At 49.7% G+C, this 16,320-nt stretch overlaps 1 long non-coding RNA gene across 4 annotated transcripts; it reads right to left on the bottom strand.

The window, feature by feature from the left end:
- Positions 1 to 5,243: 5,243 nt before the first annotated feature.
- LOC102548674 (uncharacterized) lies at positions 5,244 to 16,068 on the bottom strand. 4 transcript variants are annotated; one of them, XR_005490762.2, is made up of 3 exons: positions 8,754 to 16,068; positions 6,315 to 6,446; positions 5,244 to 5,805 (listed from the first exon to the last, which is right to left on the bottom strand). It is a non-coding gene; the product is annotated as an uncharacterized LOC102548674 (long non-coding RNA). The 4 variants fall into 4 exon arrangements; XR_010055786.1 differs by having other exon boundaries at positions 5,244 to 6,446; positions 8,754 to 8,813; positions 9,275 to 16,068; XR_010055785.1 differs by having other exon boundaries at positions 6,315 to 16,068.
- Positions 16,069 to 16,320: the final 252 nt, after the last annotated feature.

Here is a 16,320-nt window from a genome sequence, read left to right as displayed (position 1 = left end):
GCAGAGGACCTGGCTTCAGTTCCAGCAGACCTGATGCCTCCTCAAGGCCTGTGCTCACACAGGATAGACAAATTTAATCTTTAAGAAGCAAAACGGGGTTGGGGATTTAGCTCAGTGGCAAGCGCAAGGCCCTGGGTTCGGTCCCCAGCTCCGAAAAAAAGAAGCAAAACAGGTTCGAGTGAAGGCAGGAGGATCAGGAGTTCAGGGTCTTCTTTGGCTATGTGACTAATTTGAGGTGAGCCTGGGCAACATGACACCCTGTTTCAGACCGAAAATGGGGGACACTGAAAAGGCAAAGCACTTGCCTAGCACATGAATGGCCCTTGATTCGAGAGACAGCACCATTTTTTTAAAAATTAAAATTCTTGCTACCTACAGTATCAAGAAAAAGGCCTGTGAAATCATAAGTTCCATTTGACATTCCCATCCCCCACCCCCACACACAGACTTTTAAAGGCAGTTTCTTGTTATGTATCCCAGACGAGTCTCAGAAATGACATCCTTGTGACTCAGTCTGCTGACTGCTGGGATTACAGGTGTGTGACATCTATTCTTTATGCTGTATAAATTGCAGATGAGGTCTGAATTAGTCATCTGTGGGTCATACAGTCCCTGAGAGCCCGCAGAGGTGTCTGCCTGGCTTACCCAATAACTCTGTCATTGCTAATTTTCCGAAGGAGACAGTGCCCGGGTTTTTAAATAGGCAAGCTTCTCTTCCCTTCTGTCAATCCAGCCAGGGTTTACTTGTCTTCCCACCCACTTCCTCTTCCCAGAGCCCGTCAGGTTTAAGATTCAAGAAGGGAGTGGGTCTGGGCAAAGAGACTGTCATAATGAAATCCATCATCTGGGGCCCTAAAACAGAATGCTTTGGCGGGTCATTGGTGGGATTTCTGAGAGGATGAAGGTCCCTGCTGCCAGCCCTGCCAACCTGAGTCCCAACTCATACGTTTGTCCTCTGACCTCCATACACGTCAGCATGTGTGCACCCCACCCACTAAATGTCATTTAAAAATTTTTTTAGTTGAAAGACGCAGGCGGAGCGTACAGCTCAGTGAGTGGTAGAGCATCTCCAAGGCTATGTTCAGTCTACAGAGCCGCAAAGAAAACGTCACATGAATAGGCTTAATGTGGGGAAAGATTGCTCAAGGCTTGACAGCGCTTACCAACTTGTCTCATTAAAGGCTGATGTTGCTGGCATGTCATTGGTTGCATGTGCAACTGCGTCTGATCCCCAGCCTGCTTATGTCTCAGTTCTGGGGACAGCTGTGTAAGTCCTCAGGTCTGCAGAGCTAGCTTTAAGTTCACCCAAGAGATCCGAATTCGAGTTATAGCTGGTCTTCGCTACTTTGAGGGTTCTTTTTCCCACCCTTTATTCCCCCAGTTTCAACTCCTACTACTAGAGAAAGAAGGATGGGGAGGAAAGAGATCTTTGAATCTTAATTTTTCTTCTTTGCTCCTTGGTAAGTTCCCTCCCACCCCCACCATTTCACCCCCATCACTCCATAGGAGGAAAGGGATAGATGAGAGAGAAAGATTCTGTTTCTTCTTTAAACACTGTTAACGACCAACGAACCCCCAACCCCACTTAATCGGGGTTCTAGCATTTATAGAATGTCAAACATCACACCATTGCAGAAACTATCCACACCCAGCAAAACCACGCCTCTGCCAGAGCACAGAGCAAATCATAGCCCAGGCCTGGGGTTGCCCCACATATCGGTTGCCCCACGAACCACCAACCCCACTTTATCGGGGTTCTAGCATTTATAGAATGTCAAACATCACACCATTGCAGAAACTATCCACACCCAGCAAAACCACGCCTCTGCCAGAGCACAGAGCAAATCATAGCCCAGGCCTGGGGTTAAACCATATTCTTAGTCCATGTTAAACCATTTTCTCATAATACTTCTGTGGGGTTTTTATTTATTTATCTTATGTGTTTTGTATTTCTATGTGAGAGTATCATCAACTGTCAGTTGTTAACTGCCCTGTGAGTACTGGGAATTGAACCCAGAGCAATCAGTGCCCACAGCTGCTAAGCCATCTCTTCAGCCCCATTTCGATGTCTTTTTTTTTAAAATATATATAAAGAAACTAAAGTTCCAGAATTCTCACTTTTTAAAGATTTATTTATTTAGCTATGTAAGTGTTCTCTTTGCATGTACACCTGTGGCCAGCAGAGGGCGTCAGATCCCATTACAGATGGTTGTGAGCCACCATGTGGTTGCTGGGAATTGAACTCAGGACCTCTGAAAGAGCAGTCAGTGCTCTTAACCGCTGAGCCATCTCCCCTATATTGAGTAGTCTTTTGGAGGCTGTAGTATATGCTTTTTGCTCAAACCAGTTGGGCAGAAAGAAGTGGAAATTCAGCCTGAACGATTTTGCCCCAGGCACATCCCTTTCCCTGTTAGGAGTTCTTTTTGTTTTTGTTTTTAAGGTTTATTTATTTCATGTATATGAGTGCACTGTTGCTGTCTTCAGACATACCAGCAGAGGGCGTCAGGTCCCATTACAGATGGTTGTGAGCCACCATGTGGGTGCTGGGAATTGAACTCAGCCAATGGTCTTCTCCAGCCCCATCCCTATTGAGAGTTTAAAGAGGGTTTCTAAAGCCAATAAAACTTGAACGGCACATCATGTCTGTAAAGTTTGTAAAGTGACTCTTTGGACAGGAGAGATGCTCAGCAATTACGAAGTGGCTTCTGGCAGAAGATACAGGTTTGGTTCCCAGCACTCACATGGTGTCACCGACTGTCAGGAATTGATCCCATGGGACATGACAGCTAGTCTCCCTGGGCACCAGGCATGTATGTGGAGTGCAGGTAAACATACAGGCAAAACATACTCTTTTAGGGCTGGAGAGATGGCTCAATGGTTAAGCACACTGACTGCTCTTCCAGAGGTCCTGAGTTCAAATCCCAGCAACCACATGGTGGCTCACAACCATCTGTAAAGAGATCCGATGCCCTCTTCTGGTGTATCTGAAGACAGCTACAGTGTATAAATCTTAAAAAAAAAAAAAAAAAAAATAGGGGCTGGGGATTTAGCTCAGTGGTAGAGCGCTTACCTAGGAAGCGCAAGGCCCTGGGTTCGGTCCCCAGCTCCGAAAAAAAAAAGAACCAAAAAAAAAAACTCTTTTAAATCTTTAAAGGTTACATTTTATAGGTTTGTTTTTTTGTTTTGTTTTGTTTTGTTTTGTTTTGTTTTGTTTTGTTTTGAGGAAGTTTTGCTATGTAGCCCTAGCTGCCCTGGAACTCACTATGTAGACCAGGCTGGCCCAGAATTCATAGAGATTCTCCTGCCTCTGCCTCCCGAGTGCTTGGGATTAAAGGTTTACACCGCCACACCTAGCTTAAAAAAAATTAATCTTGGGCTGGAGAGATGGCTCAGCGGTTAAGAGCACCCGACTGCTCTTCCAGAGGTCCTGAGTTCAATTTCCAGCAACCACATGGTGGCTCACAACCATCTGTAAAGATATCTGATGCCCTCTTCTGGTGTATCTGAAGACAGCTACAGTGTACTTATATATAATAAATAAATAAATCTTTTAAAAAAATTAATCTTTAATTTAGAACATTTTACAAGGAAGGAGTAAGTAAAATAAACATCTTATTTAGTTTAGTTAATGCAGTGTTGAGTAACCAGTTCTACTCCCTCAAATCTCAGTCAGTGCTGCCAGGGGTTCATCATCTCTATAGCTAGGACAGCTCAGAGGGAGTGGCAGAGGAGACCGGAGCCTGGAATTCAGCAGTTGCTCCTGCACAGAAAGCAAAAGGAAACTAGAGACTGTCTCCTCCGGGATTAAAGCACAAGATCCTCTGACTGAACCGGGAACCTGGGGTCAGCTGGGCACTGTAACAGGGTTCCCGGGCACATGGCGAAGCAGGCTGTCGTGAGTTTTGGATTTAGGTCAGAATCCAGTACTAGCTCCTGAATTCCACACTAAAAACAGCATGGCAGCACCCACACTACCTGTGGTAGACCCTGATGCCCTCCACACCCCCAACCAGGTGTTTTTGCAGACTCACTTCGGAGCCAGGCTGGTCAGAGCCTCCCTACTGCACACTCAGTCATGAGCTTTGGAAAGGCCTCCCTTCCCCTGGGTCATCCAGCGGGCTAGACAGCCCTGTCAACAGCCCTGTCACCTCTCTAGGCCAGCCACTCCTCTCCCTCTAAAAGCTACGTGTGTGCTGGATTCAGCACAGCCAGAGGGTCGTCTCTCTTTACCACCACTTTTCTTCACAAAGTGAGAGTCATCTTTCGGGTTCAGGAAGAGCAAAGAGATGCGCAGGGGGACGCGTCTGTCTTTGGAGCCAAATGGAGGCCAAGAGAGAGGAGCCTGGGCCTGGGCCAGGCAGGGAGGGCTCAGGTAGCTCCAGCTGCCTTCTACCTGCTCCCTCAGAACACAGACGCCCCTAGGGCCATAGTCTAAAGGGCAGTGGATCCCAGTGGCAGGGAGGGCTCAACACACTCATGAGGCCCAGGGTTTGAGCCTCAACACCAAAACCAAAAAGGATTCTGCAATTGCTCTTTTCTTCTTTAGGTTTTGAGATGTATGTCTGAGTGCTCTATCTGCGTGTTCACCTGCAGGCCACCAGAGGGCATCAGATGCCATTACAGATGGTCGTGAGCCACCATGTGGTTGCTGGGAATTGAACTAAGAGCAGTCAGTGCCCTTAACCACTGAGCCATCTCTCCAGCCACCAAGAAAGCTTTTTATACTACAATCCCAGGACTAGGGGGAAGGAGGCAGGAGGATCAGGAGTTCAAAGCCATCCTTGCCTATACAGTGAGTTCAAGGTCAGCCCAGGCTACATGAGACTCTGTTGGGGAGGCAGGAGCATGACTCAAGTGACCATTAAGGTACTTTCAGGCTCAAACATTTTATGAAACACCTGTTAGCCTAGATGGCCACTCCATGGGAAGGAGTCCATGGCTGGCAGTGCCCAGCTCCTGGCTCTAAGAACATTGAAGAGGTGGGTCCCATCAGCAGTCCCACACATCTAGATAAGATCCTGGTGGGTGAGCCTCAACAGATCAGTTCCTACAGAGTCAGAAAGGACCAAGGTGGGGGAAGGAGTCTGGACACGAGGCTAGGAGGCAGGAGACCCATTCCCTTAGCATACAGACAGCCCTAACCTGCCCAGACATGGAAGTGAAATGTAGACCCAAAGCCAAGGTCCAACACTTCTAGCTGTATGTCCTTGAGAGAGCTAATTAACATTTCTGGACCCTGTATGCAAGGTATAATGTTTCATATATATATATATATATAAAATCAAGCCAGGAGAAAGCCATACACAGTAGCGCCAAGTAGCTCTTCAGTAAAGGTTAGTTGAAGGACACACAGCAAGCCAAGAGAGAAAGGTTCTCTTCGTGAGTGAGTGCCCACCCTTTGTTACTTATAGTTCTGGTCCCTGCCAGATGCCAGCCCCACCAGTAAAGTTGGCCAGCTTCCCATGGTAGCTGGAGAACCAGCCACGCAGACAGGGCTTCATCTCTGAGAGGCTGTCTCTGGGGTTCGGGTCCTGAAGCATGAAGACCACCGAGGTAGTCCAGGGATTCACGGTGACGGAAAGGAGACACAAGCCTGAGAGTCACGCTGCATCCTTTCAGGACCATGGCTTTTGGTATTGACTGTGGCTGTACCATATTTGGCCACCAGGGGGCAGAGCATCCGTTCTGGAGACTGAGAAGAAGCCTTGAAGCTTTAAGATAGGTTTTCCGGGAAATTGGAAAAGGAAGACTCAATTCAGCTGGACGACACCCCAAGGATTCAAGTGAATCTCTGAAGAGCTGGGCCTGTGAAGGGGATCAGATTCTCAGGGAGTAGTGTGGACAGCCCGGTTGCAAGGCGCCCCTGAACCCCTGTCTGGCTTCAGAGCACACTGTCCCTAGCCTCCCTATGCCAGCCTCCGTTCTGACACCCAAGGGGCTAACACAGATACACTCTACCTCCCTTGTCTGGGGACAGAAGCTTGCAAGTCAGAGAAGGAGGGCTGAGAGGCAGGTGAGGCCCCGAAATAGGATATGGCTGCAGAAGTAGGGGTGGGCCAGATAGCAGGGAAAGCCTGAACTTTTCTGTATGGGGTCCACTGGCAGCTACAGCCTTCAGGTCCTCAGTGTCAGGCAGGGATCCTGTTCTGCTCTTGCAGTGAGGACACACCCTAAGGAGACCGAGTGCCTTCACAAGCTGTCTGATATTTGCCTCTCCGGCAGGGCCTGTTTCCCAAACGTCTCCAGGTCCGTCAACTCCTGTGCGCTCTAAGAAAGTGCTATCGTCCTTATGGGCCCCCGCTTGGCTTGCTCACCTCTCCTTAGAGGCCTCTACTAAATGGGTACTGAAAGGACGAACCCTGGACCGGCCATCCCACGGTGGTAGACTGAGAGTCTGCACTGAGGCAGGGCTAGAGCCCACACAGCCAGCCAAGCAGAGTGACAACCTGCATGGAGAAAGAGTGGCCCAGTAGTGCCTGTACCCTGAATGCCTTCATAAGGCCGCAGCGGAACGCTGGTGTTCAAGTGGACAGTCCTTGCCATGGGATTGGTGTGTCAGCCTGGTGGGACCTCTTCTCCACCTTTCTCCCAAGGTGTGAACTTAAGGCAGAGGGAAGAGCATGTGGAGGAATTCTTCTGAAGCCTTGCCGTTACCTGCCATTTTCGTTGTTGTTGTTCACAGTCCCTTTCCTCTTCCCTCAACCCCGCTGTGGAGTAGGCCAAGGCCAGGGCCTCCTGCACCTTAGCCAAGCACTCACTGACCTACATCCCAAGCCGTTGGCGGTTTCTTGCTATTGCAGGGGTTCTGCTGTTGGTTTTGGTTTTCGGGACAGGGTCTCTGTGTAGCCCTGGCTGTCCTAAAATTCACTCTGTAGACCAGGCTGGCCTAGAACTCAGAGATCTGCCTGCCTCTGCCTCCTGAGTGCTGGGATTAGAGGTGTGCGCCACCACTGCCTGATTTTTTTTTTTAATTTTTTTTTCCTTTTCTTTTTTTCGGAGCTGGGGACTGAACCCAGGGCCTTGTGCTCACTAGGCAAGTGCTCTACCGCTGAGCTAAATCCCCAACCCCCGATTTTTTTTTTTTTTTTACTGACTCGTTTCTTTTTCTTTTATGTATGTGAGTATTTTGCCTGCATATGTGTATGGATATCACGTGAATGCCTGGGTTTCTGAAGAAGTCAAAAGAGCGCCTCGGAACCTCTGGAACTAGATTCCAGGTGGTTATGGGCTGCCGTGTGGATGCTGGTAACACCACCTCCTACTTCCTCTGCAAGAGCTACCAGTGCTCTTAACCACTGAGCCATCCCTCCATCCCCGAGCCCTTAGCTTTTTGAGGCACTTCTCACTGTGTAACCCAATGGACTCAGCCTTCCTTATGCTAGGATTATAGCTGTGAACCACTACATCTGGCTTCAGGGATTTGGGGAAAGAGGATTTTGAGACAAGATTCCACTCTAGACTGACCTCAAGCTGCTGATGATTTTTCTACTTCAGTCTCCAAGTGCTTGTGTTTACAGGTGTGCACCAGCATTCCAAGTCTCCAGTGTGTGTGTGTGTGTGTGTGTGTGTGTGTGTGTGTGTTTCTGTACAAGTGTGAGTGTGTGCGCATGTGTGTAGAGGTTAAAAGTCAACCCCAAGCCCCAAGGTCCCACTCCACCTTAGCTGTATTTTCATTTTTTTTTTGCTTGTAATTTTTTTGTTCTTGTTTTTTGTTTGTTTTGTTTTGTTTCGTTTTTTGTGATGGGGTTTCTCTGTGTATCCCTAGTTGCCTGGAACTCTGTAGACCAGGCTGGCCTCAGAGATCTGCCTGCCTCTGCTTCCCGAATGCTGGGATTAGAGGTCAGCACCACCATGCCCAGCAATTTTTTTTTTAAACAGAGTCAGCCAAGCATAACAAAAAAGACAACCTCCCCAGCTCTGAGATTACAAGTACAGACCACCACAACTGCTGTGTGTGTGTGTGTGTGTGTGTGTGTGTGGGCACACACTTGTGCTTGTAGAGGTCAGAGGTTGGCTGCAAGACTGATGCCAGCTTGGGCTTCACAGTGAGTGCCATTTCAGCCAGGGCTATGAACAAGATCCATCTCAAAACAAGCAAACAATGTGAGTTTGTGGTCCTTGATTACTGACATCCTTATATTTTGAGGCAGTGTTTCTCACTAGAACCCAGAGCTCCCCATGCCCACTAGTGTTTACCTGGGTGCTGGAGATCCAAATTCCTAGCCCCGTGATTCCTCAGCAATCATCCACTGAGTCAGGGTTTCTCTGTGTATCCCTGGCTATCCTGGTAGCCCTGGTCACTCTGTAGACCAGGCTGGCCTTGAACTCAGAGATCCACCTGCCTCTGCCTCCTGAGTGCTGGGATTAATGGTGTGCACATCACTGTGGCCGCCGCCACCCAGCCAAACTAAGTGTCTTTAAGTTTTTATTTTCAGTTGTGTGTATATGTGCAGGTGAGCTCCGGTACCTAAGAAAGCCAAGAGTAGTGGATCCCTTAGAGCCAGAGTCACAAGTGACTGGGAGCCACCCAACAAGGGTACTGGGAACAAAAATCGGGCCTTCTGCAGGAAGCACTCTCGACCACTGGGCCATCACTCCAGTCCTCTAGATCTGCTGACTTTTTAAGCTAACTCCCTCCTTGTTTCATAACTCATCCACTGCTTTAATATTTAAGGGGTCCATCCCTGGTCCATCCCACCAAAACACTGTCTAGCAGATGAGCATTCTCTCCTCACCATGCTCCTCCAGCTTACCGGCTTTTCCTTTCATGCTGGTCGCTCTTTGGCCCCGACTTCTCCTGCCTTCAGGCTCACCTGCAGGAATAGGGAAGTCCCTGTGCAATGGCACCATGGGTAAATGAAGAGGGTAACATTTGCTTTCTGTCCCTCTCACGGACAGTGGCACATCTGCAGGTATCTGGTGACAGGCAAGGGGGCCAGGGCTCAGCCCTTGATGTCCACAAAGATTTGCAAGCCAGGAGACAGGAAGGGCCCTCCTCACAGACATCTGGGATACGATCTCACACTGGCACCTTTGCCCATTCAGTCAATGCAGGGTGGCCCTGAGACTAGACCCTGAGGGTGACCCATGCCAGGGCACTTGGAAAATTCTCTCCACATCTGCAGGACTAACCTTCCTGCTTACGCCTCACATCGACCCTGCCACCAATATTGAGACTTAGAGTCCCCATATCCATGTTCAGATGTGAGCTGTGACCCTGGGGATATAACCTGAATGCCCCTGAGTGTCCTCTGTCAAATGAAGGTGTTGTCACCTGTGACGGCTGGCATATGCTCGTCCCAGGGAGTGGCACTGTTAGAAGGTGTGGCCTCGTTGGAGGACGTGTGTCACTGTGGGGTGGGCTTGGAGACCCTCCTCCCAGCTGCGTGAGAATGCCGAGTCTGTTCCTGGCTTCCTTCAGATGAAGATGTAGACCTCTCAGCTCCTCCTGCACCGTGCCTGCCTGGATGCTGCCACGCTCCTGCCTTGATGATGAGGGACTGAACCTCTGAACCTGTGAGTCAGCCCTGATTAAATGTCATTTTTTTTTTTTCCGGAGCTGGGGACCGAACCCAGGGCCTTGCGCTTCCTAGGTAAGCGCTCTACCACTGAGCTAAATCCCCAGCCCCTAAATGTCATTTTTTAAGACTTGCCTTGGTCATGGTGTCTGTTCACGGCAGTAAAACTCTAAGACACTGCCCTCCCACAATAGTGTCCTGCCTCTTCCTCTGCGCCATGCTCCGCGCTCGTCCCTGCAACCAGTCTTGTGATTGCTCACCTGGCTTAACAGAGAGTGACCTCCTGAGGACAGAGCTCACTTTCTCTCTCAAGCCAGTCCCTCAATCAGAACAAGGCGTGTGACACAGGATGGCCACTCAAGGGGTCATCTGTTGAGCAAAATCTCATGCATGAGAAAAACTCCGTGACAGCACATTTCCAGATCTCAGCTCTGCCCCCGACCGACTCTGTGTCCTTGAGAAAATCCTCTATGATTCTGGGTCCTTTCCTTGTTGCCACCCGCCCACCCGTTTCTGAGCTGCAGCAAGGGTCACATGAAGTAACGGACTCCAGAGAGTTCTACTTCACGGTGACATCACAGTGGTGACATTGGCTTCCTGCCCAGAGGAACAGTCATACTTAGTCCTTGCCACAGGGAGGGGCGGGGGGTGCTTCCTACAGCAGCTGAGGCCATAGAGGAGCATCACCTCACAGAACTAACCTGGGAGAGATTAATTGATCCTGAGTCACAGTGACATGTCCCTGAGCCCACCCTGAGCCTCTTTCCAACGTTTAAGTCTCCTCCCCTGCCCCAGTGCAGCTTCTCCTGGTTCAGGAAGGTGGGGGTCTCCAGCTGCTTCATGGCAAGCTAGGTGGCCACACAGAAGCGCATAGTAGGAGCACTGGGCAGGGAGACTACATTAGAATCTATGGACAGCTCCTCCTGCTTCATACAGGGCAGAGGCTTGGAGACATGGACCTTCCCCCCATCCCCTAAGGGTCTCTCTCTCTCTCTCTCTCTCTCTCTCTCTCTCTCTCTCTCTCTCTCTCCCTCTCTCTCTCTCCCTCTCTCTCTCTCCCTCTCTCTCCCTCTCCTTCCCCAAGGAATCTGCAGCACCCCATGAGTCATCAGGTCCAGAGAACCCTCCCTCCAGCTCCACTGGCCTCCAGCTCCCCTGTTAACATGTGGCTGCTTCATTCAACCACAGCCTTTATTCCCTGGTTTTCTGACTTCCTAGGGCCTTTTTAACATCCGGCCATGCCCAACAATAACCCAGGAGAGTGGGAGGTCAGGGTGTTTTGAGATGTCCCAGAGCCTAATAAATTCTAAGAACTGAGGATTAGTTTCCAAAAAAGCCCAAGAACCGGAAGCCTGTTCCTGTGGCTTGCAAACAGGGCCTTGCAGACCCAGCCTTACTTGAGCAGGCTGCCGAGGGTGCCGTGCACCACTTCCCCAGACAGGTTTTCTACCAAAACATCATCTCTGAAAGGGAGCTCAGCACAGGGTTGGGCTGGACCACACTGTTCTGCCTTCTAGCCTTTATATACTAGCAAACCCACAAGAGGGGGAAGCATGGCCTCTTGTTGGCTGGATACTCAGGACTCTTGGAGACTGAGGACCCACAGGGACTCCTACAACCCTAGATGGTCACCCCAAGGAGTGAGGGATATGTATTTAGCCCCAAATCCACGTCATACAGAAATCTGAACCCCCACATGACCCCACAGGACGGGCCTCTTCACTTAAGAGACAGAACAAGTAGAATCACATGAACCCCCAAAGGACCTTTGCCCCTCAGTGTCCCTTCTCTCTATGGGACCACACACACAGTCCATGTGCTGGCAGGACACTTGTCCTTTCGCTGAGGGTACCTAACTGACTAGGGACTCGTATTTACGGAGCACAGCCCAGGGAGTGGCACTCAGTGGGGGAACTTTCTCAGGGTGGTCTCTTTGCCTCTGTCCTCCCCTGCCTTAGGGCATGGAGGCCCTGAGGTTTTGGACAAACAACCTGTGTGGGGCAGTGTCCTTATATACAGACAGCCTTGGCCTGCCTCCCACCTCTCTCTTCACCTCTAATCATGTAGCCTGTCGTGCACGACCCCAGCCACTAAATCTTACCACAGGAAGCAAAAATGCAATCTTCTCTTTTTTTTTTTTTTTTTTTTTTTCGGAGCTGGGGACCGAACCCAGGGCCTTGCGCTTGCTAGGCAAGCGCTCTACCACTGAGCTAAATCCCCAACCCCAATGCAATCTTCTCTGGCCTAGTGTTCTCCATCTCTGGGTACCTGGACCCTGGTAGAGCCCAGCTTTCTTCTTCTATGAGGCTGAAAAAAAGGGGACAGCCGGGGCTAGAGAGATGGCTCAATGGTTAGGAGCACTGACTGCTCTTCCTAGAAGTCATGAGTTCAATTCCCAGCAACCACATGGTGGCTCCCAACCATCTGTAATGGGATCTGATGGCCTCTTCTGATGTGTCTGAAGACAGTGTACTCACATACATTAAATAATTTAAAAGGGGGGGGGAGAACAGCCATGAGAGTATGCATATCTCCACCAGAGAGGAGACACACACAGGCACGCACACACACTCATACACAAGTCAGCCAAATCTGACTCCAGCAGGAACTCACCCTGAGTCTCTAAGGGCAGAGCCAGTGGTTACAGGACACACAGAAAGGGGTGGTGTCCCTCCAGAACTTTGTCCTTACCTGGGTAGCTGAGAGATGGGCATCCTGGAGAGCCTCGAAATGGTTCAGGAGGCTGAAGAAGAGCAAAAGCTGGCGCCTTGCAGGATAGCACCAGGAACGGCAGATGAGTGGGCTCCCAATCCAGGGGCATTTGTTTGTTTGCTTGCTTGCTTATGGGCAGGGTTTCCCTGGTAGCCCAGGCTGGCCTCAAACTTACAAAATCCTCCTTACCTCCCTATAAGGCACGTGCCGTGCACATCGTCCCAGGCTCCCTGTCGTCATCCCTCAGCCCAGCCCTTTCAGCATCTCTGATCCTTCCCTATCCCAGCTGCCTACCCCCAGCCTTTGTGTTTGTTGAAGGTGGGAAAACTCAGTTTGAGACAGAGAGAGCTGGCCTGGTAGTAACCTGTACCTCAGTCTTCTGTCTGTCACGCACTCTGGAGCTGGTCTGGTTGTACCTCAGTCTTCTGTCATGCACCCTGGCCTGGGCACGGTGGCGGCAAAGGAGTTCTGCACCAATCATCAGACCTTAGAAGCCCTGGGAGGGAAGAATATGAGGTCGCACAGGGCAAGACTCACCTGTTTACAGTTCTGAACATAGTTCCTCATGTGTAAAGTGGGACACTTCTTTCTCCTTGGGGCAGTGAGGATTATAGGAAATCTGGCTTCAAGATTTAAGTCCCCAGGCGACAGAGGACACCTTCAAGAATGCCCATGTAAGCCAGAATAGTTGCTCATACCTACAGTACCAGCTCTAAGGAGGCAGAGGCAGGAGGACCTGCTGCAGGTGTGAGGCTACCCTGGTCTACACCGCAAGTTTCAGGACTACATAGTGAGAACCTGTCTCAACAATAATAATACTAAAGTTAAAGACAGGCTTCCCCAGAGTTAGGTACAGTGGCACAGGCCTATATCCCGGCTCCTCAGAAGGCAGTTGGGGGGCACAGCGTAAATTCAAGCTCTGCTTGGCCTGCATGGTGAGTTTAAGGCCAACCTGGGGTAACTTAACAAGATCCTGTGTTAAAATAACAACTGGGGCCAGTGAGAGGGCTCGAAAGGTGGAGGTGATTGCTGCCAAGCCGGACAACTGAGTTCATTCCTTGTCTCAGAAGGTGAGAAGTAACTCCCACAGGGGTCCTCTGACCTCCACACACGGACATGCACGGGCCCACACAAATCACACACAGACACCCGGGGGGTGGATGAGAGAGGGAGAGACAGAGACAGAGACAGAGAGAGACAGAGAGAAAGAGACAGAGACAGAGAGACAGAGAGACAGACAGACAGAGAGAAGAGAAGGAAGGATGTGTGTGTGTGTGTGTGTGTGTGTGTGTGTGTGTATGTGTGTGTGTGTGGACTCAGGAGGTGAAGGCAGAAGGACCCCCAGTTTAAGGCTAGCCTCTGCTACATAGTGTATATGTATTTCTCTAGCATTTGTCCCATGCTGCTCTTCCTCTGTGGCTCAGGAGGACTCTCACGGAGCTTTCCAAACACTCTGTCTCATGGAGCAGGTGCTTTTCCTCCTCCGAGGCCCCGGAGGTGTTAAGGTCATGCTCAAGGTCACGTGGTTAGGGGGAAGCAGGATTTGAGTTTCGACGCCTACTCCTAGTCCCTTTCCTATGCCCAGCTCTGCCAGACAATGACAAGTGGGGTTGAAGCCAGTCCCAGGCACTGTGCCAACCAGAGGAGCCAGAGAGCGAGGAAGCATTTCTCACGCACTCAAGGGCTCACTCACACTTATTTCACTCTCTCCCTCCCTCTCCCTCTGTCCCTCCCTCCTCCCCCCTCCTTCTCAACTCTCATATTCACTCCTTTGGTCACTCATTCATTCAAAAATCCAGAAAGAACTGTAAGGCTCAGTGCTGGCAGCCCTCGGGGAACCTGCCAAGTATCAGCCTGTCTAGCTGCAAAATGGGGAGAAAATATTTGTATTTTGCCCCTGGGCCGTGAGCCCTGGTGGTGAGTAATCCAGGATGATGATGTGGGAAACCACATTTGCATATTTTCCTAGTCCCTGGGCTGGGGCTACTTTGCTTGGAATTCCCTCAGGACTGGGACTGGTGATGGTTGTCCTGGATGGTCCGTGGGAGGGCAAGGGGAGACGGGAGCCCAGAAACTGTCAGCTTATGCCATCTTGGGAGAAGCCCAGACTCAGTGTATATTTTCAACCTATCAGTGAGGTGGGACAGCCAAGAAAACAGATATGGGCTGGAGAGATGGCTCAGTGGTTAGGAGCACTGGCTGCTCTTCCAGAGGTCCTGAGTTCAATTCCCAGCACCCACAAGGTGGCTCACAACCATCTGTAATGGGGTCTCATATCCTCATCTGGTGTGTATGAAGACAGCTACAATATACTCATATAAATAAAATAAATAAATCTTTAAAAAAAAAAAAAAGAGGGGTTGGGGATTTAGCTCAGTGGTAGAGCGCTTGCCTAGGAAGCACAAGGCCCTGGGTTTGGTCCCCAGCTCTGAAAAAAAGAACCAAAAAAAAAAAAAAAAAAAGAAAAAAGAAAACAAAAAAAGAAAACAAAACAAATATTCATTTTGTCCAAAGTCATAAGCTAACGACTGCAGGAAATTTCACACGTCACTCCTCTGAAGAGAGCCTACCATGACTGCCAGTGCTCAGCACTGCTCTTTTTTTTTTTTTAAAGATTTATTTATTTTAAGTATACGAGTCCACTGTAACTGTCTTCAGACTCACGAGAAGAGGGCATCAGATTCCATTACAGATGATTGAGAGCCACCATGTGGTTGCTGGGATTTGAACTCAGGACCTCTGGAAGAACAGCCAGTGCTCTTAACTGCTGAACCATCTCTCCACCCCCCTACTCTTTTTTTAATTTTGCATGCATATATATATATGTATTTAAATGGATATTTCACTGCATAGCCCTGGCTGGTTTAGAACGCTCTGTAGACCAGGCTACCTCCAACCCCCAGAGCTCCACCCGCTTCTGCTTCCTCTGTGCCCCGACACCAGGCAGCTGACTGGCTTTTAGGTGGTTCATGACCCTGGTCACGCAGCAGTTTCAACACCACTTTACACAAGGCTGTGGGAACTTCTGGGGACCACGGTCACTGCCTTCAGTGGCACACACATGGGCTTGGCATGGTAGCAGGAGATAGAATCTCACTGTGTAGCCCTGGCTGGCCTAGAACTTGTTCTGTAGATCTGCCCTTTTGTTTTTAGTTTGTCTGCCCCACCCCCACCAGAGATAGAGTTTCTCTGTGAAGGCCTGGCTGTCCTGGAACTCACTCTATAAACCAGGCTGGCCTTGAACTCAGTGATCCATGTGCCTCTGACATCTTTTTTTTTTTTTTTTTAAATACGGAAAACCAGCAGGAATATCCTGGGCTCCAGGAAGTGAGTTTGGGAAACCCCTTAACAGCAAGTCAGTTAATCCCAGTATTCACTTGCAAGACAGAGAAAGGAGGGTTGCTTCGAGTTCAAGGCCTGCCTGGACTGCATAAGACCCCACTGAGAGCAGGAGGTTTGCGGAGGAAGTTCTCCCATGGGAAAACCAGCTTCCTGGCTAGTAGTCAGAGCTCTTGCCCCTCTCAGCCTTTCGGTCACCCTTCTTTACTAGCATCTTCCTCAAGCAGCCTGTTCCGTTTCATACCCTATGCCTTTGTCTAGGTTGTTCCCTGTATCTAGAATATTCTGGTCCCATCTGCCTTACAATCCTCTAATGGTCTCTTTCAGCCTGGTTCTGTGTGCCCCAGGGTGGTCCCAAGAGACCACTCTCATGATGTTCATTGGCTCACACTCTCATGATGTTCATTGACTCACACTCTCATGATGTTCATTGACTCACACTCTCCTGATGTTCATTGGCTCACAATCTCCTGATGTTCATTGGCTCACACTCTCATGATGTTCATTGGCTCACACTCTCCTGGTGTTCATTGGCTCACACTCTTATGATGTTCCTTGGCTCACACTCTCATGATGTTCATTGGCTCACACTCTCATGATGTTCATTGGCTCACACTCTCATGATGTTCATTGGCTCACACTCTCCTGGTGTTCATTGGCTCACACTCTCATGTTCATTGACTCACACTCTCATGATATTCATTGGCTCAAACTCTCATGATGTTCATTGGCTCACACTCTCATGATGTTC

Source organism: Rattus norvegicus, chromosome 10 (genome assembly GCF_036323735.1).
Source record: "Rattus norvegicus strain BN/NHsdMcwi chromosome 10, GRCr8, whole genome shotgun sequence".
Classification (NCBI taxonomy): domain Eukaryota; kingdom Metazoa; phylum Chordata; class Mammalia; order Rodentia; family Muridae; genus Rattus; species Rattus norvegicus.
This window is presented reverse-complemented; position numbering and strand designations above follow the sequence as displayed.